This window comes from Cydia pomonella, chromosome 28, assembly GCF_033807575.1.
Source record: "Cydia pomonella isolate Wapato2018A chromosome 28, ilCydPomo1, whole genome shotgun sequence".
NCBI classification, from domain to species: domain Eukaryota; kingdom Metazoa; phylum Arthropoda; class Insecta; order Lepidoptera; family Tortricidae; genus Cydia; species Cydia pomonella.
In genome coordinates this window covers 5,361,719-5,367,961 of record NC_084730.1, presented here as the reverse complement: position 1 = coordinate 5,367,961, position 6,243 = coordinate 5,361,719, and positions in this window count along the sequence as shown.

Below are 6,243 nucleotides of genomic sequence, written 5' to 3'. Positions count from 1 at the left end.
CTGTGTTACGCGACTACATACGCGTCCAGTCCAGTTTCGTATGTGGCTACCGACAGCTACAACCAAGAAAACAAGACTTCATCGCCGAACGCGGACAAATGTCCGGTGAAAACGCCGAACGCCTACAAGCGACCTAACTGTGACCGATGTAATTCATTTAATTAATTGAAATGTAATTAATTTCCATCTCGCTCTCTAGCTCGACGTTTCAGTTTCGCAGTTCAGCGGGGTAACGCAGCCAGCAACTTCGGAACCTTGCTACAGGGCCTTTTTAGGGTTCCGTAGTCAGCTATAGTTTCGCCATGTCCGACTGTCTGTCCGCGGCTTTGCTCCGTGATTGTTAGTGCTAGAAAGCTGCAATTTGGCATGGATAGGTACATATTATGGGAAAAGATTTGTAAAAAAAATAATGTAAAACGAACTTTTTTTGTGTTGTTGATATCTATTACGTACTCAAATTACAATAATTAATCCAAAAATGCCTAGAAGAATTGTGGTCTCAGTTAAATCGAAGTTCCATACAACGAATAAAATAATTTAATTCAATTTATAATCCGCGTAATCTGTGATACATTTAGATTGAAGTGTACCCATCCGCGATAACAAAACTGTAAATTGAAATGTTACCCGTTTTACTTTTTAATAATATGGAAGGGAAATCGCTGAATAACAACAGTGCGTCGCCTACAAAAACATTAGATTTTTTCGCTTTAACCCTATGATGTGGGGTGTTGTTGGATAGGTCTTTCAAATCATCAAAAAGAAGAGGGGTCTGTAAAACTATTTTTTTGATAAGGAGAATGTTTTCAGAAATAATCTCTCCGAAAGAAAAAAAACATGTACATGCGCATAAAGTCCGTTCCGCGCCTGTGTCAGCGGACACATGTTCCCTCACACAATACGACGCAAATGAGCCGCCATCTTGGAAATAAAACAAGTGTCGTCGCTACTCTAAAACAGCCCAAACCCAACGTCCTTTATAAAGGACATACGGCGTTTGAGAATTAATAATAAGGTTACGCGTCAACCGTGTGGGAAATATTGTGGTTTCGTATGCGGGCGGAAAGGCTTTATTTGATATATAAATAATAAAAATAATATGCAGGTAATAATTGTTTTATTACCCTTTATGAGACCATATAGAGGTATTACGAAAGAAAAACGACCAAAAAACATACAGAGCATTTTGAAAGATGCCCTGGATACAATTTCAGCAGTGAATATGCAGGATAATCCGTACGCTTAACTATGTTCACCGTTTCGCTATCTGAAGGTTGTCTGAAAGAGATCGCTGTTCAGCGATGAGTCCGCCTGCTGTTACCTACACTGTTAGACTCCAATGAATTCTCTGTAACTTTTATTAAGTTGTGCAATAAAGAACTTTATTATTATTATTGTCTGTCTTTACTTAATCTCGGGACCATGGGGTCCCGGACATTTGGAAGGCGTGCGTGGGGCCGAAGCCAAAACGTAGAGACCCTTTTTAATAGACAATTGACTAAATGTGATGTGACACCAACAGACGATTATCCCTGTATGCACTATAGCAATGCACCCAAGAATAAGCCCCGGTTAGTGTTGGGCTATTGTAAAAAAGCGGCCAAGTGCGAGTCGGACTCGCCCATGAAGGGTTCCCTACCATTTATGACGTATTAAAAAAAAATTCTTACTAGATCTCGTTCACACCAATTTTCGGTGGCAGTTTGCATGGTACCTAATGTATATCATATATTTTTTTTAGATTTTTCATTCTGTTATTTTTGAAGTTACAGGGGGGGGGGGGGGGACACATTTTACCACTTTGGAAGTGTCTCTCGCGCAAACTATTCAGTTTAGAAAAAAATTATATTAGAAACCTAAATATCATTTTTGAAGACCTATCCAAAGATACCCCACACGTATGGGTTTGATGAAAACATTTTTTTTTTAAATTTTATGACGTATTAAACAAACTACTTACTAGATCTCGTTCAAACCAATTTTCGGTGGATGTTTGTATAGTAATGTACATCATATATTTTTTTAGGTTTATCATTCTCTTATTTTAGAAGTTACAGGGGGGGACGGACACATTTTACCACTCTGGAAGTGTCTCTCGCGCAAACTATTCAATTTAGAAAAAAATGATATTAAAAACCTCAATATCATTTTTGAAGACCTATCCATAGATACCCCACACGTATGAGCTTGATGAAAAAAGATTTTTTGATTTTCAGTTCTAAGTATGGGGAACCCCCAAAATTTATTGTTTTTTTTTTCTATTTTTGTGTAAAAATCTTAATGCGGTTTATAGAATACATCTACTTACCAAGTTTGAACAGTATAGCTTTTATAGTTTCAGAAAAAAGTGGCTGTGATATAATCGGACAGACAGACGGACATGACGAATCTATAAGGGTCCCGTTTTTTGCCATTTGGCTACGGAACCCTAAAAAGGGACAAAAAGAAACAGGGCTATTGGGTTGAAATATTAGTGGACTGGAAACAGGGACTATGAAGAAGACTATGGCACCTGCCCTAATCATATGTTAAAAACATGAAAAAAAAGTGGGCAACGGCCGCTCGCACGGAGCGACAAGGGAACAACATTGCGCGAGTGGTTCAGGTGTGGAGAGGTGTGCGCTCTTTCTACCCAATGGCTGTCAGCAGCCACTGTGCCAACTCGCGTCTCATGCATATTTCACTTCCACCCTGCGAGCATATAGCTCTGACACCCCACTCTGGACGGCCGGTAAAGGCAAGCCAGAGGTGAGAGTCCTGCGGCCCCTGCTCAGTGTTCACTCCAGCCGGCCAATGAAGGCAAGCCGGAGAGAGGGGCCTGGCCGACTCTCGGGGGTATGGGACGCAAGGGACGTCACTTCCCATTCAGCTCGCCACACGCCCTGGGGGCTTATTATTATTATACTGAACAATGTTCGCTATGGAATCATCTCCTAAATTGAGAAAAAAACACCCATTTCAAATTGGGTGTATTCCCATCCGTTTCAGGCGGTCACAGATGGGAACAGTTTCATTCCCAACCGTGCGCGGGGGTCGCTCGTTGCCCCCCCCAACATTACACTACGTTAGGTTATAATAATGTTAGAATTACACTATGTACAGTCATTTGAACTCATCTGCAATAATATGTTAGCCATAAGAACGTGTCACATATTTTTCTTGCCTTCGTTGTGTAACATATTATTACAGGTACATTAAGTTATACCTTAGCAGTGCTTCTAAAGCCCATATACCTACTACAGAACCCTAAAATATCCAAAAGGCAAGAACAGGACTCGCCTTCGCAAATAAAGAATCCACGACTTCTGCACGCATCACCGCCAGAATCAATGAAATAACAAAAAATCATTGTCAAAAGGGATTTACTATTCAAATTGAACATGAATGGGTAACATTGAAAAATTACAGGATACGCAAAAAGCTATTCTGCTAATTCGTGTATAAAATGTGCTTTATGATATATTACATACGGTCTAAAGTGTGAAACTGTAAAAGTACATTAGTAGCGTAATGGCTTTTTTCGACAATGACGTATTTAGAAATTGTGCCGCCGAGTTAACAATCAACAATGAATGCGTTTAGTAGACTGATTAGCGTGCGGAAAGTTGGATTTCGCGAACTAGTGCTTTTTACTTTTCCACTTGTTCCAATTCATGACTACTTATTGATGAGTGTTAATGTTAGTTTCCTTTAAAAGTCGTAATCAACATAAAAACCTACTGTTCATGTAAAAATAATAAATATATTTAAGCATATTACTTATTTTATTACTTACCTCTTTATCATGATAACACGTTTATTTTTTAATATTGAATATTGAAAAACCGTTCTTAATAAGTTGTCTGAATGGAACGGAATAGCTGCCGAAACGCCTGTTAAAGCAGAGGAGTTTTTTTACTGCAAGAATGTTTTAAGTTTCCAAAGGCAACATTCGATATTGTTTTCATACAATTTAAATATACGATACATAAATAATCGTAAATAACGATACTTAGGTAATAATAGTATAATATTTTATATTTACAATTGTTTCTGTCTTATAGAACACGCGTAAAAAAGTACTTGTTGTTTTTCTTATTTTTTCGCAACTGTATTAAAAACGTCGTTTGATACACGTGCGGAGATGTCATTCTTCCGCACCAGCAACGAAATGTACTATTGTCATTTTACTGCTTAAAATGGGAAAATTCTTAATGTTAATGTGTGTCATATAAAAATCTATATTTTAAGTTAGACGGTCGCATAGTCGTGCGAGTTCAGTCTCTCCTCTCATATCACTAATATTTTCCAATATTTCTTGGAAAAATGGTATCTCGCGATTAAAACATATTAATATTAGGTCTCATTTTGTATGGGATTTTGAGTTTCCAAAACGTTCCGCTTGGCGCGCTGTTTCTAAATCCCATAAATGAGACTTAACGCAAAGGCCTACGTCACGTTTCGCTATCGAATAAATGTACACTAGGGGTACAGTTATTTACGACCACGGCCACGGCCAGCGAAAACTGTGCCTAAAATATAAATTCGCGATAGATCCAGTTATAAATTGTTTTATATATTAATTATAAGAGCTGGCAACTCAGCAGTCTCCCGCCATTATGGATCTTGATATCTGTCATATCTGTTATTTGATCAAGATCGTATTAATTAATTACACCAAGTTAATTAGCAATATAACATAAATATGTTTTAATACGTGTTTTTAACGAGAAAGTTTTAAATGTTACATTGTAACCTCGCTAACCGAAATCTCTGGTTAATTTCATTTTTTTTTTATTGCTTACCTACCAAACCCTCCAAAAAAGGTTAAAGCGTTATTTTAACACTCTTTATACCTGTCAATGTATTATTGTGACATCGAAAGTTCATATCTACTGGCCCGATTTTGATAACGCAATCATTCATTTTGAGATGGATACCGTAGTCAGTTTTTTCCTAAAATTAAAAATATTTTTCAAATCGCTCAGTAAGAATTATATCAACAGTTAAATCATATCCTGCCTCTAAACATCACATAAAACTGTCACTTTGGCACCGTGGACGGCAAAATCCTTTTTGTCCACTATAAAACACATAATTTACAACCATGAGTAGACTGACAATACATTCGTCGGCTATCGGCACTTACAGAAGTTGGGAGTCACAGTTGGTTAGGCCAATGTCATTATGACATGACTTTAGGTTTTAGGTTGGCACACAGAAAATGGTATGGTTAAGGGTATGGAGGGTAGAGGTAAGGAGAACAATCTATGTATGTATATGAAAAGTATCCATCAAAAAACATTAAACATGTGGCGCGACAATACACCGAAAAGAAATGTCAGAGCTAGTATTTTATATAGATACTTATTTAAGCGTTGGCAGTTCCGATACACGTGAGTTGGTGAATGCGCCGGCGCATCCGGGTTGCTAGCGCCATAAATCACGCTATTAGCCACACTGCCGGCCTGGGGTACACTTGGGTACCTGTCTTAAAGATGACTCACGTTAGACCGGCCCGGGTCCGGGCCGGAGCTTCCGGCGCTTCGTTTTGTATGGAAAGCATCATTATTTTTATACCATTAGGCGTAACGCCCCGGCCACGATATCGCGCGGCGGCGGTAGCTGCGAGCGGCGAGCATAGGTTGGAGCGAGACACAGCGATCCGACCTTTCGTTCCGTTCGTGGAATTTGTTATATCTAATTTTAATGTAATCATAATATTGTAAAATTTTATTAATTAACTAATTTATTTTGTTGTAATGTATTATGTTGTTTGTTGTATGATCCCAGTTGGTCGAAATAAATGGTAATTTATGTTAATATACATTTTTTTATCACTTAGGCCTCATCTAGTTCATACAAAACCTTATACCTAGGCAGTTTTATTAGTTAGTTTAGTTTATAGAGTAAAATTCAACTCTGTTGACACCTATTAAAATTTAAATCTAAACAAATAATTTTATTTAACATGCACGAGAGGCTTAAGAGGGAAGAATAGCTTTGTGATCCTAACGAAATTGTTTAGCGAGGTCGGATTGGGAGACGCGGCCGGCAACCCCGTTTCCCGCCGAGATTTGTATAGTGCTTTTCTCAAACTTGTAATAAAATATTTTTTTTTAAAAGATATGATGATGATAGGTTATTCCGTGCGTGGGGTATTGAAGGGGAACAAAAATGTAATTATTTTGGCGCTATCACGCACGCCATTACGCTTTTTTTTCTTTTTCTTTCTTTTTTATTTTTTTCTTTTTTACGTTTTTT